Here is a 20,793-nt window from a genome sequence, read left to right as displayed (position 1 = left end):
GTATGATATACTACATATACTATATTTACACAATGAAAGACAAAAAACCAATATCATCCAACAGATGCAGAAATGTATTTCACAAAATACGAAATCAGTTCATTATAAAATTCAGCAAAATAGGAATGGAAGGAAGTTGAGAGTCGTATATAAAAAACTCACAGACAACACTGAAAAGCCTGTGCCCAGACTGCGGATGCGGACTTTAGGGTTTTGCAGGTCTGCAGGACCAACTTCTCTACAGGCCACTTGAGGCACACCCAGGTGCACCACTCGAGCAGACTGTGTGTTGCTGCTGCTCGGTGGCGAGACACTGGGTCTTCCAGGGCGCCGGAGGCGTCTGAGGCCATCGGCTCACCCACTGCCCAGCGTGCGCTGCCCACCATCCAGCGGCCTCGAATGTGCTTGGATCGATGATGACTCCCCCATAAAAACATTCCTTGGAAAAGCTGAACAAAATGAGTGAAAACTCACTACCGTCGTTCTCATCGGAACTGAGGTCCAGCACGTTGCCTGGAGCGGGGACTGCAGGAGTGAGGGACAGCTCCACTGGTTCACATGTGCTGCAGCTGCCAGGCCTTCAGCAGCGCAGGGTCTCCCATCTTGTGGGCGAGAGGGACATTCCCCCAGTTGGATGTGTGAGGGCACGGGAGGAGAGTCGGTCCCTGGCTGAATGGCCCCTGTCCGGTGAGGCGGTGGTCCTGAATGGAGGCGTGCGTGCGGTAGCAGTGGGGAGTGTGCAGGAGGCCTAGGCTTGGTGAGCCGATAGGGCGGGCGTGTTTTGCCCCGGTGGACCTTACGACGGGGCCCCTCGCGGCCTGTGTCTGAGGGCAGGAGACGGCCCTGCTTTCGCTGATGAGGACCCGAGGCCGGGGCCTCAGGCACACGTGGGAGTTGCTTTTGTGATTGGTGAGGAGAGGTGAGTGGCAGTGGTGATGGGGTCGAAGGAATAGAGGTTGGGGGACGCGGCTGGCGGCCACTCTCCGGGTCCCCTGCACCCAGAATGGGGCCATGAGGATTTCCACCAACTCCTCCCGCGCCCCCTGCCCTGAGGTCCAGATATGCAGGTGGCTGACAGCCTCGGCGGGAAGGGAAAGCCAAGGGTAGGGTCAGCGCGTGCATGCACTCGCGTGCGTGTCGTGGATCGTCTCCTCTGTGCAGCTTCCGTCCTGGCTTCTCTGTCCTCGGAGTTCTCCGGGCAGCGATAGGTGTCCAAGAGGGGACTGCGAGGAGAGGTTTCAATGTGGGGGAGCACGGTGCTCCCGCACAGGACCTTGTCATGCCCAGGATTCTTCCTCGCGGAGCAGGGCGCTCCATGGTGGGCGGTCGTAGCCATGCCTCGCCGAGGGCCCATGAAGTGCCTTTGCGGGCCAGAATCTCGGGCTCCACCTGGCCTTGGCCCCTGTGCCTGTGGGTCCACAGTCGCCCCTCCCAGGGTCTATACATGGAGGGTGGCCGTTGAGATCCACTGGCACGGGTGTCTCTCACTGGGCCCGCCCACGGCCATGTTCATCCTCGAAGAGCGGTTGGCACAGCACAGGCACCTCCAGTGCAGTGTCATGGAAGGCGTCCCGGAGAGAGCTTCTCCGGTCCGTGGATGCGTGGCATTGTCCTAGTGCTTCAGGTGTGACCTGTTGGGGTCCCCTTTGAGTTTGGGTGGTTATGCCGCTGTCGCTCTCCTAGCCTGCTGTCGGTGGTAGTGTGGCACTGTTGGGATGAAAGGTTGGATTTCGTGGGGTGGGCTCAGGGAAGGTTGAGACGATGGGCCCCTGTCGTCCTCCAGCTGAGGTAGAAGACGTGCACGTTGTCGTTGAGGTCGTGTCTCGGGCTTGTTGGGTTGCTGGCATGGGGGTGAGGATTGGGTCAGCTGTGCTGTGTGACTGACCACCACTTTCCTCAGGGGCAAGTGCTGAGAAGGCCTACGGGTGCGAGTGTGCCCTGAGTGCGGCAGGGTGAGGGACGTGGTTCCTCCTTGAAGACGACCCAGTCCGTTTGGTCTTTCTGTCGGCTGAGCGAGGGCCCGCGGAGGTCGCTGACCGGAGGACGCCGGTGGTGTGAAGAAGCCTGAGCCACAGGGGTGGTCCGGCTCTGCCCTTGAGGCCGTGTCCCCGAGAGACGTGCACACGGTCTGTTGTAACGGTGGTTTGTGCAGCTGTGGGTGGTTGGTTGTCAGCCAAGCGGGCTTTGCCCCTGGGGGCTCTCGGAAACAGTATCTCCCCATGGACTTGGGAGCCCAGGTGAGGAGGAGCGTGCACAGGCAGTTGGTGTGTGCTTTTACCACACGTGAGGCTGTTAGAGAAGGAGCATCTGGACTGTCTGAGCGACGGTGAGGGAGGGGTCAGAGGTGACGTCCATTGGAGAGAAGGCCTGTTCGTGAGCAGTAGGTCTGCAGAGGGGTGTGGGAGGCCTGGGAGCCATATGCAGTGACCGAGGGGCTCGTGAAGGTGTAGAGGTCCACACGTGCACCCTAGGAAGCGACGCACAGGCTCGCACGGACCCGAGTCCCCCCACGTGCTGCACAGGGATCTAGCAGGAGGGACACGTGTTCAGTGAGATGAAGAGATCTAGTGCGAGGAGATGGGAAGCAGATGCGAGAGTTGACCCGGCGGGACGCTTTGGCACTGAATGATTCGACCAGTGTCCCTGGGCCCTTTTCTCAAGCGTGCATGTGATCTGTCTCTACACTTCTCAGGGGTAGTTGCCCTGGTAGGCATGCCGTCTGCGGGGAAGGAAGGAACACCTGGGTTTCCCCCGAGGAGCGGAGGCGTTTGGGAGTCCTGGAATCTGTGCGTCCGGTGGGGCGCCTGAGGCTGGAGGACCGCTCAGGACGGTAAGCTTTCCTGTGCCCAGCCCGTTGATGGGGTCTTTAGGGTTTCGCAGGCCTGCCCGGTCCTACTTCTCCGCAGGCCACCCGTGGCACGCCCGGGTGCACCGCTCGAGCAGACTGTGTGTTGCTGCTGCTCGGTGGCGCGAGCCTGGGTGCTCCAGGGCGCCGGAGGCGTCTGAGGCCATCGGCTCGCCCACTGCCCAGCGTGCGCTGCCCACCGTCCAGCGGCCTCGAGTGTGCTTGGATCGATGATGACTCCCCCATAAAAACATTCCTTGGAAAAGCTGAACAAAATGAGTGAAAACTCACTACCGTCGTTCTCATCGGAACTGAGGTCCAGCACGTTGCCTGGGGCGGGGACTGCAGGAGTGAGGGACAGCTCCACTGGTTCACATGTGCTGCAGCTGCCAGGCCTTCAGCAGCGCAGGGTCTCCCATCTTGTGGGCGAGAGGGACATTCCCCCAGTTGGATGTGTGAGGGCACGGGAGGAGAGTCGGTCCCTGGCTGAATGGCCCCTGTCCGGTGAGGCGGTGGTCCTGAATGGAGGCGTGCGTGCGGTAGCAGTGGGGAGTGTGCAGGAGGCCTAGGCTTGGTGAGCCGATAGGGCGGGCGTGTTTTGCCCCGGTGGACCTTACGACGGGGCCCCTCGCGGCCTGTGTCTGAGGGCAGGAGACGGCCCTGCTTTCGCTGATGAGGACCCGAGGCCGGGGCCTCAGGCACCCGTGGGAGTTGCTTTTGTGATTGGTGAGGAGAGGTGAGTGGCAGTGGTGATGGGGTCGAAGGAATAGAGGTTGGGGGACGCGGCTGGCGGCCGCTCTCCGTGTCCCCTGCACCCAGAATGGGGCCATGAGGATTTCCACCACCTCCTCCCGTGCCCCCTGCCCTGAGGTCCAGATATGCAGGTGGCCGACGGCCTCGGCGGGAAGGGAAAGCCAAGGGTAGGGTCAGCGCGTGCATGCACACGCGTGCGTGTCGTGGATCGTCTCCTCTGTGCAGCTTCCGTCCTGGCTTCTCTGTCCTCGGAGTTGCCCGGGCAGCGATAGGTGTCCGAGAGGGGACTGCGAGGAGAGATTTCAACGTGGGGGAGCACGGTGCTCCCGCACAGGACCTTGTCATGCCCGGGATTCTTCCTCGCGGAGCAGGGCGCTCCATGGTGGGCGGTCGTAGCCGTGCCTCGCCGAGGGCCCGTGAAGTGCCTTTGCGGGCCAGACTCTCGGGCTCCACCTGGCCTTGGCCCCTGTGCCTGTGGGTCCACAGTCGCCCCTCCCAGGGTCCATGCATGGAGGGTGGCAGTTGCGATCCACTGGCACGGGTGTCTCTCACTGGGCCCGCCCACGGCCATGTTCATCCTCGGAGAGCGGTTGGCACAGCGCAGGCACCTCCAGTGCAGTGTCATGGAAGGCGTCCCGGAGAGAGCTTCTCCGGTCCGTGGATGCGTGGGCATGTCCTAGTGCTTCAGGTGTGACCTGTTGGGGTCCCCTTTGAGTTTGGGTGGTTATGCCGCTGTCGCTCTCCTAGCCCGCTGTCGTTGGTAGTGTGGCACTTTGGGGATGAAAGGTTGGATTTCGTGGGGTGGGCTCAGGGAAGGTTGACACGATGGGCCCCTGTCGTCCTCCAGCTGAGGTAGAAGACGTGCACGTTGTCGTTGAGGTCGTGTCTCGGGAGTGTTGGGTTGCTGGCATGGGGGTGAGGATTGGGTCAGCTGTGCTGTGTGACTGACCACCACTTTGCACAGGGGCAAGTGCTGAGAAGGCCTACGGGTGCGAGTGTGCCCTGAGTGCTGCAGGGTGAGGGACGTGGGTCGTCCTTGAAGACGACCCAGTCCGTTTGGTCTTTCTGTCGGCTGAGCGAGGGCCCGCGGAGGTAGCTGACCGGAGGACGCCGGTGGTGTGAAGAAGCCTGAGCCCCAGGGGTGGTCCGGCTCTGCCCTTGAGGCCGTGTCCCCGAGAGACGTGCACACGGGCTGTTGTAGCGGTGGTTTGTGCAGCTGTGGGTGGTTGGTTGTCAGCCAAGTGGGCTTTGCCCCGGGGGGCTCTCAGAGACAGTATCTCCTCGTGGACTTGGGAGCCCAGGTGAGGAGGAGCGTGCACAGGCAGTTGGTGTGTGCTTTTACCACACGTGAGGCTGTTAGAGAAGGAGCATCTGGACTGTCTGAGCGACGGTGAGGGAGGGGTCAGAGGTGACGTCCATTGGAGAGAAGGCCTGTTCGTGAGCAGTAGGTCTGCAGAGGGGTGTGGGAGGCCTGGGAGCCATACGCAGTGACCGAGGGGCTCGTGAAGTTGTGGAGGTCCACACGTGCACCCTAGGAAGCGACGCACAGTCTCGCACGGACCCGAGTCCCCCCACGTGCTGCACAGGGATCTAGCAGGAGGGACACGTGTTCAGTGAGATGAAGAGATCTAGTGCGAGGAGATGGGAAGCAGATGCGAGAGTTGACCCGGCGGGACGCTTTGGCACTGAAGGATTCGACCAGTGTCCCTGGGCCCTTTTCTCAAGCGTGCATGTGATCTGTCTCTACACTTCTCAGGGGGAGTTGCCCTGGTAGGCGTGCCGTCTGCGGGGAAGGCAGGAACACCTGGGTTTCCCCCGAGGAGCGGAGGCGTTTGGGAGTCCTGGAATCTGTGCGTCCGGTGGGGCGCCCGAGGCTGGAGGACCGCTCAGGACGGTAAGCTTTCCTGTGTCCAGCCCGTTGATGGGGTCTTTAGGGTTTCACAGGCCTGCCCGGTCCTACTTCTCCGCAGGCCACCCGTGGCACGCCCGGGTGCACCGCTCGAGCAGACTGTGTGTTGCTGCTGCTCGGTGGCGCGAGCCTGGGTGCTCCAGGGCGCCGGAGGCGTCTCAGGCCATCGGCTCGCCCACTGCCCAGCGTGCGCTGCCCACCGTCCAGCGGCCTCGAGTGTGCTTGGATCGATGATGACTCCCCCATAAAAACATTCCTTGGAAAAGCTGAACAAAATGAGTGAAAACTCACTACCGTCGTTCTCATCGGAACTGAGGTCCAGCACGTTGCCTGGAGCGGGGACTGCAGGAGTGAGGGACAGCTCCACTGGTTCACATGTGCTGCAGCTGCCAGGCCTTCAGCAGCGCAGGGTCTCCCATCTTGTGGGCGAGAGGGACATTCCCCCAGTTGGATGTGTGAGGGCACGGGAGGAGAGTCGGTCCCTGGCTGAATGGCCCCTGTCCGGTGAGGCGGTGGTCCTGAATGGAGGCGTGCGTGCGGTAGCAGTGGGGAGTGTGCAGGAGGCCTAGGCTTGGTGAGCCGATAGGGCGGGCGTGTTTTGCCCCGGTGGACCTTACGACGGGGCCCCTCGCGGCCTGTGTCTGAGGGCAGGAGACGGCCCTGCTTTCGCTGATGAGGACCCGAGGCCGGGGCCTCAGGCACCCGTGGGAGTTGCTTTTGTGATTGGTGAGGAGAGGTGAGTGGCAGTGGTGATGGGGTCGAAGGAATAGAGGTTGGGGGACGCGGCTGGCGGCCGCTCTCCGTGTCCCCTGCACCCAGAATGGGGCCATGAGGATTTCCACCACCTCCTCCCGTGCCCCCTGCCCTGAGGTCCAGATATGCAGGTGGCCGACGGCCTCGGCGGGAAGGGAAAGCCAAGGGTAGGGTCAGCGCGTGCATGCACACGCGTGCGTGTCGTGGATCGTCTCCTCTGTGCAGCTTCCGTCCTGGCTTCTCTGTCCTCGGAGTTGTCCGGGCAGCGATAGGTGTCCGAGAGGGGACTGCGTGGAGAGGTTTCAACGTGGGGGAGCACGGTGCTCCCGCACAGGACCTTGTCATGCCCAGGATTCTTCCTCGCGGAGCAGGGCGCTCCATGGTGGGCGGTCGTAGCCGTGCCTCGCCGAGGGCCCGTGAAGTGCCTTTGCGGGCCAGACTCTCGGGCTCCACCTGGCCTTGGCCCCTGTGCCTGTGGGTCCACAGTCGCCCCTCCCAGGGTCCATGCATGGAGGGTGGCAGTTGCGATCCACTGGCACGGGTGTCTCTCACTGGGCCCGCCCACGGCCATGTTCATCCTCGGAGAGCGGTTGGCACAGCGCAGGCACCTCCAGTGCAGTGTCATGGAAGGCGTCCCGGAGAGAGCTTCTCCGGTCCGTGGATGCGTGGGCATGTCCTAGTGCTTCAGGTGTGACCTGTTGGGGTCCCCTTTGAGTTTGGGTGGTTATGCCGCTGTCGCTCTCCTAGCCCGCTGTCGTTGGTAGTGTGGCACTTTGGGGAAGAAAGGTTGGATTTCGTGGGGTGGGCTCAGGGAAGGTTGAGACGATGGGCCCCTGTCGTCCTCCAGCTGAGGTAGAAGACGTGCACGTTGTCGTTGAGGTCGTGTCTCGGGAGTGTTGGGTTGCTGGCATGGGGGTGAGGATTGGGTCAGCTGTGCTGTGTGACTGACCACCACTTTGCACAGGGGCAAGGGCTGAGAAGGCCTACGGGTGCGAGTGTGCCCTGAGTGCTGCAGGGTGAGGGACGTGGGTCGTCCTTGAAGACGACCCAGTCCGTTTGGTCTTTCTGTCGGCTGAGCGAGGGCCCGCGGAGGTAGCTGACCGGAGGACGCCGGTGGTGTGAAGAAGCCTGAGCCCCAGGGGTGGTCCGGCTCTGCCCTTGAGGCCGTGTCCCCGAGAGACGTGCACACGGGCTGTTGTAGCGGTGGTTTGTGCAGCTGTGGGTGGTTGGTTGTCAGCCAAGTGGGCTTTGCCCCGGGGGGCTCTCGGAGACAGTATCTCCCCGTGGACTTGGGAGCCCAGGTGAGGAGGAGCGTGCACAGGCAGTTGGTGTGTGCTTTTACCACACGTGAGGCTGTTAGAGAAGGAGCATCTGGACTGTCTGAGCGACGGTGAGGGAGGGGTCAGAGGTGACGTCCATTGGAGAGAAGGCCTGTTCGTGAGCAGTAGGTCTGCAGAGGGGTGTGGGAGGCCTGGGAGCCATACGCAGTGACCGAGGGGCTCGTGAAGGTGTGGAGGTCCACACGTGCACCCTAGGAAGCGACGCACAGGCTCGCACGGACCCGAGTCCCCCCACGTGCTGCACAGGGATCTAGCAGGAGGGACACGTGTTCAGTGAGATGAAGAGATCTAGTGCGAGGAGATGGGAAGCAGATGCGAGAGTTGACCCGGCGGGACGCTTTGGCACTGAAGGATTCGACCAGTGTCCCTGGGCCCTTTTCTCAAGCGTGCATGTGATCTGTCTCTACACTTCTCAGGGGGAGTTGCCCTGGTAGGCGTGCCGTCTGCGGGGAAGGAAGGAACACCTGGGTTTCCCCCGAGGAGCGCAGGCGTTTGGGAGTCCTGGAATCTGTGCGTCCGGTGGGGCGCCCGAGGCTGGAGGACCGCTCAGGACGGTAAGCTTTCCTGTGCCCAGCCCGTTGATGGGGTCTTCAGGGTTTCGCAGGCCTGCCCGGTCCTACTTCTCCGCATGCCACCCGTGGCACGCCCGGGTGCACCGCTCGAGCAGACTGTGTGTTGCTGCTGCTCGGTGGCGCGAGCCTGGGTGCTCCAGGGCGCCGGAGGCGTCTGAGGCCATCGGCTCGCCCACTGCCCAGAGTGCGCTGCCCACCGTCCAGCGGCCTCGAGTGTGCTTGGATCGATGATGACTCCCCCATAAAAACATTCCTTGGAAAAGCTGAACAAAATGAGTGAAAACTCACTACCGTCGTTCTCATCGGAACTGAGGTCCAGCACGTTGCCTGGAGCGGGGACTGCAGGAGTGAGGGACAGCTCCACTGGTTCACATGTGCTGCAGCTGCCGGGCCTTCAGCAGCGCAGGGTCTCCCATCTTGTGGGCGAGAGGGCCATTCCCCCAGTTGGATGTGTGAGGGCACGGGAAGATAGTCGGTCCCTGGCTGAATGGCCCCTGTCCGGTGAGGCGGTGGTCCTGAAGGGAGGCGTGCGTGCGGTAGCAGTGGGGAGTGTGCAGGAGGCCTAGGCTTGGTGAGCCGATAGGGCGGGCGTGTTTTGCCCCGGTGGACCTTACGACGGGGCCCCTCGCGGCCTGTGTCTGAGGGCAGGAGACGGCCCTGCTTTCGCTGATGAGGACCCGAGGCCGGGGCCTCAGGCACCCGTGGGAGTTGCTTTTGTGATTGGTGAGGAGAGGTGAGTGGCAGTGGTGATGGGGTCGAAGGAATAGAGGTTGGGGGACGCGGCTGGCGGCCGCTCTCCGTGTCCCCTGCACCCAGCATGGGGCCATGAGGATTTCCACCACCTCCTCCCGTGCCCCCTGCCCTGAGGTCCAGATATGCAGGTGGCCGACGGCCTCGGCGGGAAGGGAAAGCCAAGGGTAGGGTCAGCGCGTGCATGCACACGCGTGCGTGTCGTGGATCGTCTCCTCTGTGCAGCTTCCGTCCTGGCTTCTCTGTCCTCGGAGTTGTCCGGGCAGCGATAGGTGTCCGAGAGGGGACTGCGTGGAGAGGTTTCAACGTGGGGGAGCACGGTGCTCCCGCACAGGACCTTGTCATGCCCAGGATTCTTCCTCGCGGAGCAGGGCGCTCCATGGTGGGCGGTCGTAGCCGTGCCTCGCCGAGGGCCCGTGAAGTGCCTTTGCGGGCCAGACTCTCGGGCTCCACCTGGCCTTGGCCCCTGTGCCTGTGGGTCCACAGTCGCCCCTCCCAGGGTCCATGCATGGAGGGTGGCAGTTGCGATCCACTGGCACGGGTGTCTCTCACTGGGCCCGCCCACGGCCATGTTCATCCTCGGAGAGCGGTTGGCACAGCGCAGGCACCTCCAGTGCAGTGTCATGGAAGGCGTCCCGGAGAGAGCTTCTCCGGTCCGTGGATGCGTGGGCATGTCCTAGTGCTTCAGGTGTGACCTGTTGGGGTCCCCTTTGAGTTTGGGTGGTTATGCCGCTGTCGCTCTCCTAGCCCGCTGTCGTTGGTAGTGTGGCACTTTGGGGAAGAAAGGTTGGATTTCGTGGGGTGGGCTCAGGGAAGGTTGAGACGATGGGCCCCTGTCGTCCTCCAGCTGAGGTAGAAGACGTGCACGTTGTCGTTGAGGTCGTGTCTCGGGAGTGTTGGGTTGCTGGCATGGGGGTGAGGATTGGGTCAGCTGTGCTGTGTGACTGACCACCACTTTGCACAGGGGCAAGGGCTGAGAAGGCCTACGGGTGCGAGTGTGCCCTGAGTGCTGCAGGGTGAGGGACGTGGGTCGTCCTTGAAGACGACCCAGTCCGTTTGGTCTTTCTGTCGGCTGAGCGAGGGCCCGCGGAGGTAGCTGACCGGAGGACGCCGGTGGTGTGAAGAAGCCTGAGCCCCAGGGGTGGTCCGGCTCTGCCCTTGAGGCCGTGTCCCCGAGAGACGTGCACACGGGCTGTTGTAGCGGTGGTTTGTGCAGCTGTGGGTGGTTGGTTGTCAGCCAAGTGGGCTTTGCCCCGGGGGGCTCTCGGAGACAGTATCTCCCCGTGGACTTGGGAGCCCAGGTGAGGAGGAGCGTGCACAGGCAGTTGGTGTGTGCTTTTACCACACGTGAGGCTGTTAGAGAAGGAGCATCTGGACTGTCTGAGCGACGGTGAGGGAGGGGTCAGAGGTGACGTCCATTGGAGAGAAGGCCTGTTCGTGAGCAGTAGGTCTGCAGAGGGGTGTGGGAGGCCTGGGAGCCATACGCAGTGACCGAGGGGCTCGTGAAGGTGTGGAGGTCCACACGTGCACCCTAGGAAGCGACGCACAGGCTCGCACGGACCCGAGTCCCCCCACGTGCTGCACAGGGATCTAGCAGGAGGGACACGTGTTCAGTGAGATGAAGAGATCTAGTGCGAGGAGATGGGAAGCAGATGCGAGAGTTGACCCGGCGGGACGCTTTGGCACTGAAGGATTCGACCAGTGTCCCTGGGCCCTTTTCTCAAGCGTGCATGTGATCTGTCTCTACACTTCTCAGGGGGAGTTGCCCTGGTAGGCGTGCCGTCTGCGGGGAAGGAAGGAACACCTGGGTTTCCCCCGAGGAGCGGAGGCGTTTGGGAGTCCTGGAATCTGTGCGTCCGGTGGGGCGCCCGAGGCTGGAGGACCGCTCAGGACGGTAAGCTTTCCTGTGCCCAGCCCGTTGATGGGGTCTTTAGGGTTTCGCAGGCCTGCCCGGTCCTACTTCTCCGCAGGCCACCCGTGGCACGCCTGGGTGCACCGCTCGAGCAGACTGTGTGTTGCTGCTGCTCGGTGGCGCGAGCCTGGGTGCTCCAGGGCGCCGGAGGCGTCTGAGGCCATCGGCTCGCCCACTGCCCAGAGTGCGCTGCCCACCGTCCAGCGGCCTCGAGTGTGCTTGGATCGATGATGACTCCCCCATAAAAACATTCCTTGGAAAAGCTGAACAAAATGAGTGAAAACTCACTACCGTCGTTCTCATCGGAACTGAGGTCCAGCACGTTGCCTGGAGCGGGGACTGCAGGAGTGAGGGACAGCTCCACTGGTTCACATGTGCTGCAGCTGCCGGGCCTTCAGCAGCGCAGGGTCTCCCATCTTGTGGGCGAGAGGGCCATTCCCCCAGTTGGATGTGTGAGGGCACGGGAAGATAGTCGGTCCCTGGCTGAATGGCCCCTGTCCGGTGAGGCGGTGGTCCTGAAGGGAGGCGTGCGTGCGGTAGCAGTGGGGAGTGTGCAGGAGGCCTAGGCTTGGTGAGCCGATAGGGCGGGCGTGTTTTGCCCCGGTGGACCTTACGACGGGGCCCCTCGCGGCCTGTGTCTGAGGGCAGGAGACGGCCCTGCTTTCGCTGATGAGGACCCGAGGCCGGGGCCTCAGGCACCCGTGGGAGTTGCTTTTGTGATTGGTGAGGAGAGGTGAGTGGCAGTGGTGATGGGGTCGAAGGAATAGAGGTTGGGGGACGCGGCTGGCGGCCGCTCTCCGTGTCCCCTGCACCCAGCATGGGGCCATGAGGATTTCCACCACCTCCTCCCGTGCCCCCTGCCCTGAGGTCCAGATATGCAGGTGGCCGACGGCCTCGGCGGGAAGGGAAAGCCAAGGGTAGGGTCAGCGCGTGCATGCACACGCGTGCGTGTCGTGGATCGTCTCCTCTGTGCAGCTTCCGTCCTGGCTTCTCTGTCCTCGGAGTTGTCCGGGCAGCGATAGGTGTCCGAGAGGGGACTGCGTGGAGAGGTTTCAACGTGGGGGAGCACGGTGCTCCCGCACAGGACCTTGTCATGCCCAGGATTCTTCCTCGCGGAGCAGGGCGCTCCATGGTGGGCGGTCGTAGCCGTGCCTCGCCGAGGGCCCGTGAAGTGCCTTTGCGGGCCAGACTCTCGGGCTCCACCTGGCCTTGGCCCCTGTGCCTGTGGGTCCACAGTCGCCCCTCCCAGGGTCCATGCATGGAGGGTGGCAGTTGCGATCCACTGGCACGGGTGTCTCTCACTGGGCCTGCCCACGGCCATGTTCATCGTCGGAGAGCGGTTGGCACAGCGCAGGCACCTCCAGTGCAGTGTCATGGAAGGCGTCCCGGAGAGAGCTTCTCCGGTCCGTGGATGCGTGGGCATGTCCTAGTGCTTCAGGTGTGACCTGTTGGGGTCCCCTTTGAGTTTGGGTGGTTATGCCGCTGTCGCTCTCCTAGCCCGCTGTCGTTGGTAGTGTGGCACTTTGGGGAAGAAAGGTTGGATTTCGTGGGGTGGGCTCAGGGAAGGTTGAGACGATGGGCCCCTGTCGTCCTCCAGCTGAGGTAGAAGACGTGCACGTTGTCGTTGAGGTCGTGTCTCGGGAGTGTTGGGTTGCTGGCATGGGGGTGAGGATTGGGTCAGCTGTGCTGTGTGACTGACCACCACTTTGCACAGGGGCAAGGGCTGAGAAGGCCTACGGGTGCGAGTGTGCCCTGAGTGCTGCAGGGTGAGGGACGTGGGTCGTCCTTGAAGACGACCCAGTCCGTTTGGTCTTTCTGTCGGCTGAGCGAGGGCCCGCGGAGGTAGCTGACCGGAGGACGCCGGTGGTGTGAAGAAGCCTGAGCCCCAGGGGTGGTCCGGCTCTGCCCTTGAGGCCGTGTCCCCGAGAGACGTGCACACGGGCTGTTGTAGCGGTGGTTTGTGCAGCTGTGGGTGGTTGGTTGTCAGCCAAGTGGGCTTTGCCCCGGGGGGCTCTCGGAGACAGTATCTCCCCGTGGACTTGGGAGCCCAGGTGAGGAGGAGCGTGCACAGGCAGTTGGTGTGTGCTTTTACCACACGTGAGGCTGTTAGAGAAGGAGCATCTGGACTGTCTGAGCGACGGTGAGGGAGGGGTCAGAGGTGACGTCCATTGGAGAGAAGGCCTGTTCGTGAGCAGTAGGTCTGCAGAGGGGTGTGGGAGGCCTGGGAGCCATACGCAGTGACCGAGGGGCTCGTGAAGGTGTGGAGGTCCACACGTGCACCCTAGGAAGCGACGCACAGGCTCGCACGGACCCGAGTCCCCCCACGTGCTGCACAGGGATCTAGCAGGAGGGACACGTGTTCAGTGAGATGAAGAGATCTAGTGCGAGGAGATGGGAAGCAGATGCGAGAGTTGACCCGGCGGGACGCTTTGGCACTGAAGGATTCGACCAGTGTCCCTGGGCCCTTTTCTCAAGCGTGCATGTGATCTGTCTCTACACTTCTCAGGGGGAGTTGCCCTGGTAGGCGTGCCGTCTGCGGGGAAGGAAGGAACACCTGGGTTTCCCCCGAGGAGCGGAGGCGTTTGGGAGTCCTGGAATCTGTGCGTCCGGTGGGGCGCCCGAGGCTGGAGGACCGCTCAGGACGGTAAGCTTTCCTGTGCCCAGCCCGTTGATGGGGTCTTTAGGGTTTCGCAGGCCTGCCCGGTCCTACTTCTCCGCAGGCCACCCGTGGCACGCCTGGGTGCACCGCTCGAGCAGACTGTGTGTTGCTGCTGCTCGGTGGCGCGAGCCTGGGTGCTCCAGGGCGCCGGAGGCGTCTGAGGCCATCGGCTCGCCCACTGCCCAGAGTGCGCTGCCCACCGTCCAGCGGCCTCGAGTGTGCTTGGATCGATGATGACTCCCCCATAAAAACATTCCTTGGAAAAGCTGAACAAAATGAGTGAAAACTCACTACCGTCGTTCTCATCGGAACTGAGGTCCAGCACGTTGCCTGGAGCGGGGACTGCAGGAGTGAGGGACAGCTCCACTGGTTCACATGTGCTGCAGCTGCCGGGCCTTCAGCAGCGCAGGGTCTCCCATCTTGTGGGCGAGAGGGCCATTCCCCCAGTTGGATGTGTGAGGGCACGGGAAGATAGTCGGTCCCTGGCTGAATGGCCCCTGTCCGGTGAGGCGGTGGTCCTGAAGGGAGGCGTGCGTGCGGTAGCAGTGGGGAGTGTGCAGGAGGCCTAGGCTTGGTGAGCCGATAGGGCGGGCGTGTTTTGCCCCGGTGGACCTTACGACGGGGCCCCTCGCGGCCTGTGTCTGAGGGCAGGAGACGGCCCTGCTTTCGCTGATGAGGACCCGAGGCCGGGGCCTCAGGCACCCGTGGGAGTTGCTTTTGTGATTGGTGAGGAGAGGTGAGTGGCAGTGGTGATGGGGTCGAAGGAATAGAGGTTGGGGGACGCGGCTGGCGGCCGCTCTCCGTGTCCCCTGCACCCAGCATGGGGCCATGAGGATTTCCACCACCTCCTCCCGTGCCCCCTGCCCTGAGGTCCAGATATGCAGGTGGCCGACGGCCTCGGCGGGAAGGGAAAGCCAAGGGTAGGGTCAGCGCGTGCATGCACACGCGTGCGTGTCGTGGATCGTCTCCTCTGTGCAGCTTCCGTCCTGGCTTCTCTGTCCTCGGAGTTGTCCGGGCAGCGATAGGTGTCCGAGAGGGGACTGCGTGGAGAGGTTTCAACGTGGGGGAGCACGGTGCTCCCGCACAGGACCTTGTCATGCCCAGGATTCTTCCTCGCGGAGCAGGGCGCTCCATGGTGGGCGGTCGTAGCCGTGCCTCGCCGAGGGCCCGTGAAGTGCCTTTGCGGGCCAGACTCTCGGGCTCCACCTGGCCTTGGCCCCTGTGCCTGTGGGTCCACAGTCGCCCCTCCCAGGGTCCATGCATGGAGGGTGGCAGTTGCGATCCACTGGCACGGGTGTCTCTCACTGGGCCTGCCCACGGCCATGTTCATCGTCGGAGAGCGGTTGGCACAGCGCAGGCACCTCCAGTGCAGTGTCATGGAAGGCGTCCCGGAGAGAGCTTCTCCGGTCCGTGGATGCGTGGGCATGTCCTAGTGCTTCAGGTGTGACCTGTTGGGGTCCCCTTTGAGTTTGGGTGGTTATGCCGCTGTCGCTCTCCTAGCCCGCTGTCGTTGGTAGTGTGGCACTTTGGGGAAGAAAGGTTGGATTTCGTGGGGTGGGCTCAGGGAAGGTTGAGACGATGGGCCCCTGTCGTCCTCCAGCTGAGGTAGAAGACGTGCACGTTGTCGTTGAGGTCGTGTCTCGGGAGTGTTGGGTTGCTGGCATGGGGGTGAGGATTGGGTCAGCTGTGCTGTGTGACTGACCACCACTTTGCACAGGGGCAAGGGCTGAGAAGGCCTACGGGTGCGAGTGTGCCCTGAGTGCTGCAGGGTGAGGGACGTGGGTCGTCCTTGAAGACGACCCAGTCCGTTTGGTCTTTCTGTCGGCTGAGCGAGGGCCCGCGGAGGTAGCTGACCGGAGGACGCCGGTGGTGTGAAGAAGCCTGAGCCCCAGGGGTGGTCCGGCTCTGCCCTTGAGGCCGTGTCCCCGAGAGACGTGCACACGGGCTGTTGTAGCGGTGGTTTGTGCAGCTGTGGGTGGTTGGTTGTCAGCCAAGTGGGCTTTGCCCCGGGGGGCTCTCGGAGACAGTATCTCCCCGTGGACTTGGGAGCCCAGGTGAGGAGGAGCGTGCACAGGCAGTTGGTGTGTGCTTTTACCACACGTGAGGCTGTTAGAGAAGGAGCATCTGGACTGTCTGAGCGACGGTGAGGGAGGGGTCAGAGGTGACGTCCATTGGAGAGAAGGCCTGTTCGTGAGCAGTAGGTCTGCAGAGGGGTGTGGGAGGCCTGGGAGCCATACGCAGTGACCGAGGGGCTCGTGAAGGTGTGGAGGTCCACACGTGCACCCTAGGAAGCGACGCACAGGCTCGCACGGACCCGAGTCCCCCCACGTGCTGCACAGGGATCTAGCAGGAGGGACACGTGTTCAGTGAGATGAAGAGATCTAGTGCGAGGAGATGGGAAGCAGATGCGAGAGTTGACCCGGCGGGACGCTTTGGCACTGAAGGATTCGACCAGTGTCCCTGGGCCCTTTTCTCAAGCGTGCATGTGATCTGTCTCTACACTTCTCAGGGGGAGTTGCCCTGGTAGGCGTGCCGTCTGCGGGGAAGGAAGGAACACCTGGGTTTCCCCCGAGGAGCGGAGGCGTTTGGGAGTCCTGGAATCTGTGCGTCCGGTGGGGCGCCCGAGGCTGGAGGACCGCTCAGGACGGTAAGCTTTCCTGTGCCCAGCCCGTTGATGGGGTCTTTAGGGTTTCGCAGGCCTGCCCGGTCCTACTTCTCCGCAGGCCACCCGTGGCACGCCCGGGTGCACCGCTCGAGCAGACTGTGTGTTGCTGCTGCTCGGTGGCGCGAGCCTGGGTGCTCCAGGGCGCCGGAGGCGTCTGAGGCCATCGGCTCGCCCACTGCCCAGAGTGCGCTGCCCACCGTCCAGCGGCCTCGAGTGTGCTTGGATCGATGATGACTCCCCCATAAAAACATTCCTTGGAAAAGCTGAACAAAATGAGTGAAAACTCACTACCGTCGTTCTCATCGGAACTGAGGTCCAGCACGTTGCCTGGAGCGGGGACTGCAGGAGTGAGGGACAGCTCCACTGGTTCACATGTGCTGCAGCTGCCGGGCCTTCAGCAGCGCAGGGTCTCCCATCTTGTGGGCGAGAGGGACATTCCCCCAGTTGGATGTGTGAGGGCACGGGAGGAGAGTCGGTCCCTGGCTGAATGGCCCCTGTCCGGTGAGGCGGTGGTCCTGAATGGAGGCGTGCGTGCGGTAGCAGTGGGGAGTGTGCAGGAGGCCTAGGCTTGGTGAGCCGATAGGGCGGGCGTGTTTTGCCCCGGTGGACCTTACGACTGGGCCCCTCGCGGCCTGTGTCTGAGGGCAGGAGACGGCCCTGCTTTCGCTGATGAGGACCCGAGGCCGGGGCCTCAGGCACCCGTGGGAGTTGCTTTTGTGATTGGTGAGGAGAGGTGAGTGGCAGTGGTGATGGGGTCGAAGGAATAGAGGTTGGGGGACGCGGCTGGCGGCCGCTCTCCGTGTCCCCTGCACCCAGAATGGGGCCATGAGGATTTCCACCACCTCCTCCCGTGCCCCCTGCCCTGAGGTCCAGATATGCAGGTGGCCGACGGCCTCGGCGGGAAGGGAAAGCCAAGGGTACGGTCAGCGCGTGCATGCACACGCGTGCGTGTCATGGATCGTCTCCTCTGTGCAGCTTCCGTCCTGGCTTCTCTGTCCACGGAGTTGTCCGGGCAGCGATAGGTGTCCGAGAGGGGACTGCGTGGAGAGGTTTCAACGTGGGGGAGCACGGTGCTCCCGCACAGGACCTTGTCATGCCCAGGATTCTTCCTCGCGGAGCAGGACGCTCCATGGTGGGCGGTCGTAGCCGTGCCTCGCCGAGGGCCCGTGAAGTGCCTTTGCGGGCCAGACTCTCGGGCTCCACCTGGCCTTGGCCCCTGTGCCTGTGGGTCCACAGTCGCCCCTCCCAGGGTCCATGCATGGAGGGTGGCAGTTGCGATCCACTGGCACGGGTGTCTCTCACTGGGCCCGCCCACGGCCATGTTCATCCTCGGAGAGCGGTTGGCACAGCGCAGGCACCTCCAGTGCAGTGTCATGGAAGGCGTCCCGGAGAGAGCTTCTCCGGTCCGTGGATGCGTGGGCATGTCCTAGTGCTTCAGGTGTGACCTGTTGGGGTCCCCTTTGAGTTTGGGTGGTTATGCCGCTGTCGCTCTCCTAGCCCGCTGTCGTTGGTAGTGTGGCACTTTGGGGAAGAAAGGTTGGATTTCGTGGGGTGGGCTCAGGGAAGGTTGAGACGATGGGCCCCTGTCGTCCTCCAGCTGAGGTAGAAGACGTGCACGTTGTCGTTGAGGTCGTGTCTCGGGAGTGTTGGGTTGCTGGCATGGGGGTGAGGATTGGGTCAGCTGTGCTGTGTGACTGACCACCACTTTGCACAGGGGCAAGTGCTGAGAAGGCCTACGGGTGCGAGTGTGCCCTGAGTGCTGCAGGGTGAGGGACGTGGGTCGTCCTTGAAGACGACCCAGTCCGTTTGGTCTTTCTGTCGGCTGAGCGAGGGCCCGCGGAGGTAGCTGACCGGAGGACGCCGGTGGTGTGAAGAAGCCTGAGCCCCAGGGGTGGTCCGGCTCTGCCCTTGAGGCCGTGTCCCCGAGAGACGTGCACACGGGCTGTTGTAGCGGTGGTTTGTGCAGCTGTGGGTGGTTGGTTGTCAGCCAAGTGGGCTTTGCCCCGGGGGGCTCTCGGAGACAGTATCTCCCCGTGGACTTGGGAGCCCAGGTGAGGAGGAGCGTGCACAGGCAGTTGGTGTGTGCTTTTACCACACGTGAGGCTGTTAGAGAAGGAGCATCTGGACTGTCTGAGCGACGGTGAGGGAGGGGTCAGAGGTGACGTCCATTGGAGAGAAGGCCTGTTCGTGAGCAGTAGGTCTGCAGAGGGGTGTGGGAGGCCTGGGAGCCATACGCAGTGACCGAGGGGCTCGTGAAGGTGTGGAGGTCCACACGTGCACCCTAGGAAGCGACGCACAGGCTCGCACGGACCCGAGTCCCCCCACGTGCTGCACAGGGATCTAGCAGGAGGGACACGTGTTCAGTGAGATGAAGAGATCTAGTGCGAGGAGATGGGAAGCAGATGCGAGAGTTGACCCGGCGGGACGCTTTGGCACTGAAGGATTCGACCAGTGTCCCTGGGCCCTTTTCTCAAGCGTGCATGTGATCTGTCTCTACACTTCTCAGGGGGAGTTGCCCTGGTAGGCGTGCCGTCTGCGGGGAAGGAAGGAACACCTGGGTTTCCCCCGAGGAGCGGAGGCGTTTGGGAGTCCTGGAATCTGTGCGTCCGGTGGGGCGCCCGAGGCTGGAGGACCGCTCAGGACGGTAAGCTTTCCTGTGCCCAGCCCGTTGATGGGGTCTTTAGGGTTTCGCAGGCCTGCCCGGTCCTACTTCTCCGCAGGCCACCCGTGGCACGCCCGGGTGCACCGCTCGAGCAGACTGTGTGTTGCTGCTGCTCGGTGGCGCGAGCCTGGGTGCTCCAGGGCGCCGGAGGCGTCTGAGGCCATCGGCTCGCCCACTGCCCAGCGTGCGCTGCCCACCGTCCAGCGGCCTCGAGTGTGCTTGGATCGATGATGACTCCCCCATAAAAACATTCCTTGGAAAAGCTGAACAAAATGAGTGAAAACTCACTACCGTCGTTCTCATCGGAACTGAGGTCCAGCACGTTGCCTGGAGCGGGGACTGCAGGAGTGAGGGACAGCTCCACTGGTTCACATGTGCTGCAGCTGCCAGGCCTTCAGCAGCGCAGGGTCTCCCATCTTGTGGGCGAGAGGGACATTCCCCCAGTTGGATGTGTGAGGGCACGGGAGGAGAGTCGGTCCCTGGCTGAATGGCCCCTGTCCGGTGAGGCGGTGGTCCTGAATGGAGGCGTGCGTGCGGTAGCAGTGGGGAGTGTGCAGGAGGCCTAGGCTTGGTGAGCCGATAGGGCGGGCGTGTTTTGCCCCGGTGGACCTTACGACGGGGCCCCTCGCGGCCTGTGTCTGAGGGCAGGAGACGGCCCTGCTTTCGCTGATGAGGACCCGAGGCCGGGGCCTCAGGCACCCGTGGGAGTTGCTTTTGTGATTGGTGAGGAGAGGTGAGTGGCAGTGGTGATGGGGTCGAAGGAATAGAGGTTGGGGGACGCGGCTGGCGGCCGCTCTCCGTGTCCCCTGCACCCAGAATGGGGCCATGAGGATTTCCACCACCTCCTCCCGTGCCCCCTGCCCTGAGGTCCAGATATGCAGGTGGCCGACGGCCTCGGCGGGAAGGGAAAGCCAAGGGTAGGGTCAGCGCGTGCATGCACACGCGTGCGTGTCGTGGATCGTCTCCTCTGTGCAGCTTCCGTCCTGGCTTCTCTGTCCTCGGAGTTGTCCGGGCAGCGATAGGTGTCCGAGAGGGGACTGCGTGGAGAGGTTTCAACGTGGGGGAGCACGGTGCTCCCGCACAGGACCTTGTCATGCCCAGGATTCTTCCTCGCGGAGCAGGGCGCTCCATGGTGGGCGGTCGTAGCCGTGCCTCGCCGAGGGCCCGTGAAGTGCCTTTGCGGGCCAGACTCTCGGGCTCCACCTGGCCTTGGCCCCTGTGCCTGTGGGTCCACAGTCGCCCCTCCCAGGGTCCATGCATGGAGGGTGGCAGTTGCGATCCACTGGCACGGGTGTCTCTCACTGGGCCCGCCCACGGCCATGTTCATCCTCGGAGAGCGGTTGGCACAGCGCAGGCACCTCCAGTGCAGTGTCATGGAAGGCGTCCCGGAGAGAGCTTCTCCGGTCCGTGGATGCGTGGGCATGTCCTAGTGCTTCAGGTGTGACCTGTTGGGGTCCCCTTTGAGTTTGGGTGGTTATGCCGCTGTCGCTCTCCTAGCCCGCTGTCGTTGGTAGTGTGGCACTTTGGGGAAGAAAGGTTGGATTTCGTGGGGTGGGCTCAGGGAAGGTTGAGACGATTGGCCCCTGTCGTCCTCCAGCTGAGGTAGAAGACGTGCACGTTGTCGTTGAGGTCGTGTCTCGGGAGTGTTGGGTTGCTGGCATGGGGGTGAGGATTGGGTCAGCTGTGCTGTGTGACTGACCACCACTTTGCACAGGGGCAAGGGCTGAGAAGGCCTACGGGTGCGAGTGTGCCCTGAGTGCTGCAGGGTGAGGGACGTGGGTCGTCCTTGAAGACGACCCAGTCCGTTTGGTCTTTCTGTTGGCTGAGCGAGGGCCCGCGGAGGTAGCTGACCGGAGGACGCCGGTGGTGTGAAGAAGCCTGAGGCCCAGGGGTGGTCCGGCTCTGCCCTTGAGGCCGTGTCCCCGAGAGACGTGCACACGGGCTGTTGTAGCGGTGGTTTGTGCAGCTGTGGG

At 63.1% G+C, this 20,793-nt stretch overlaps 8 non-coding genes across 8 annotated transcripts; all 8 read left to right on the top strand.

The window, feature by feature from the left end:
- Positions 1–407: 407 nt before the first annotated feature.
- LOC134374312 (small nucleolar RNA SNORD116) lies at positions 408–503 on the top strand. The gene has a single exon (XR_010023178.1). It is a non-coding gene; the product is annotated as a small nucleolar RNA SNORD116 (small nucleolar RNA).
- Positions 504–3,069: 2,566 nt separating this feature from the next.
- On the top strand, positions 3,070–3,165 carry LOC134374311 (small nucleolar RNA SNORD116). Its single transcript, XR_010023177.1, has one exon. It is a non-coding gene; the product is annotated as a small nucleolar RNA SNORD116 (small nucleolar RNA).
- A 2,566-nt stretch (positions 3,166–5,731) lies between these two features.
- On the top strand, positions 5,732–5,827 carry LOC134374309 (small nucleolar RNA SNORD116). Its single transcript, XR_010023176.1, has one exon. It is a non-coding gene; the product is annotated as a small nucleolar RNA SNORD116 (small nucleolar RNA).
- Positions 5,828–8,393: 2,566 nt separating this feature from the next.
- On the top strand, positions 8,394–8,489 carry LOC134374308 (small nucleolar RNA SNORD116). The gene has a single exon (XR_010023175.1). It is a non-coding gene; the product is annotated as a small nucleolar RNA SNORD116 (small nucleolar RNA).
- Positions 8,490–11,055: 2,566 nt separating this feature from the next.
- Positions 11,056–11,151, top strand: LOC134374307 (small nucleolar RNA SNORD116). Its single transcript, XR_010023174.1, has one exon. It is a non-coding gene; the product is annotated as a small nucleolar RNA SNORD116 (small nucleolar RNA).
- Positions 11,152–13,717: 2,566 nt separating this feature from the next.
- On the top strand, positions 13,718–13,813 carry LOC134374306 (small nucleolar RNA SNORD116). The gene has a single exon (XR_010023173.1). It is a non-coding gene; the product is annotated as a small nucleolar RNA SNORD116 (small nucleolar RNA).
- Positions 13,814–16,379: 2,566 nt separating this feature from the next.
- LOC134374305 (small nucleolar RNA SNORD116) lies at positions 16,380–16,475 on the top strand. The gene has a single exon (XR_010023172.1). It is a non-coding gene; the product is annotated as a small nucleolar RNA SNORD116 (small nucleolar RNA).
- A 2,566-nt stretch (positions 16,476–19,041) lies between these two features.
- On the top strand, positions 19,042–19,137 carry LOC134374304 (small nucleolar RNA SNORD116). The gene has a single exon (XR_010023171.1). It is a non-coding gene; the product is annotated as a small nucleolar RNA SNORD116 (small nucleolar RNA).
- Positions 19,138–20,793: the final 1,656 nt, after the last annotated feature.

Source organism: Cynocephalus volans, chromosome 3 (genome assembly GCF_027409185.1).
Source record: "Cynocephalus volans isolate mCynVol1 chromosome 3, mCynVol1.pri, whole genome shotgun sequence".
Taxonomy (NCBI): domain Eukaryota; kingdom Metazoa; phylum Chordata; class Mammalia; order Dermoptera; family Cynocephalidae; genus Cynocephalus; species Cynocephalus volans.
Note: the sequence above shows the minus strand (reverse complement) of the source record. Positions and strands in the feature narration are given on the sequence as shown.